The sequence below is a fragment of the Nematolebias whitei genome, chromosome 1 (genome assembly GCF_014905685.2).
Source record: "Nematolebias whitei isolate Nwh7 chromosome 1, NemWhi1, whole genome shotgun sequence".
Lineage (NCBI taxonomy): Eukaryota > Metazoa > Chordata > Actinopteri > Cyprinodontiformes > Rivulidae > Nematolebias > Nematolebias whitei.
Window position 1 is genome coordinate 49,376,998 of NC_056498.1, and position 1,053 is coordinate 49,378,050.

Sequence of the window (1,053 nt, forward strand, 5' to 3'; positions counted from 1 at the left end):
TCCCTATGGTCCAGGTGTAGTTTTTATATTCCAGATGTAGTTTCTATATTCCAGGTGTAGTTTATATAGTTACATTTTAGTTTATTTGGTTCAGATGTAGTTTCTATGGTTCAGATGTAGTTTCTATGGTTCAGATGTATTTTCTATGGTCCAGGTGTAACTTCTATGTTCCAGTTGTAGTTTCTATGGTCCAGATATAGTTTATTTTGGCCAGATCTATTTTCTATGGTCAAAGTGTTGTTTCTGTGGTTAAGGTGTAGTTTCTATGGTCAAGGCATTGTTTCTATTGTCCAGGTGTAGTCTCTATGATTCAAGTGTTGTTTATTTTGTTCAGATATAATTTCTAACAATCCAGGTGTTGTTTCTATGGTCCCAATGTAGTTTCTATAGTTCAGGTACAGCTTCTATGGTTCAATTGTAAATTATTTTGTCCAGATCTATTTTCTATGATCCAGGTGTTGTTTCTATGGTTCAGTTGTAGTTTCTATAGTCCAGGTGTAGTTTCTATGATAAAGCTGTAGTTTCTATGGTCCAGGTGTAGTTTCCATTATCCAGGTGTAGTTTCTATGATAAAGCTGTAGTTTCTATGGTCCAGGTGTAGTTTCCATTATCCAGGTGTAGTTTCTGTGGTTGAAATGTAGTTTATCTGTGAAGAAAAACAAAGAAAACACGTTAATTTATAGAAATAAGCATAAACTGAGTAAAGACGGCGGCAGAGTGAGGAGATGTGGTCAGTTTGTCCTCCAACAGTCTAAGCCTATAACAGCAGAACTAAGGGGTAGTTCAGGAAACCCAAGCCCACCCTAACTATAGGATTTATCAAAAAGGAAAATCTTAAGCCTGGTCTTAAAGGTAGAAACTTGGACAGATCTACCTCCCATTCTACTTTTAGAAACTGTAGGAACAACAAGTAAACCTGCAGTCTGAGAGCGAAGTGTTCCGTTAAGAAAATATGGACCAATAAGATTCCTGACGTGGATTCAATTCAGTTTATTTATATAGCGCCAAATCACAACAAAGTTGTCTCAGGGCACTTTACAGGAACATTCACAT

The 1,053-nt window shown here is 36.6% G+C and overlaps 1 protein-coding gene across 1 annotated transcript in view; it reads right to left on the reverse strand.

The window, feature by feature from the left end:
- The window catches only part of LOC119424390 (interferon-induced, double-stranded RNA-activated protein kinase), a 16,446-nt gene that overhangs the window by 13,712 nt on the left and 1,681 nt on the right, over window positions 1-1,053 (reverse strand). The window lies entirely within an intron of this gene.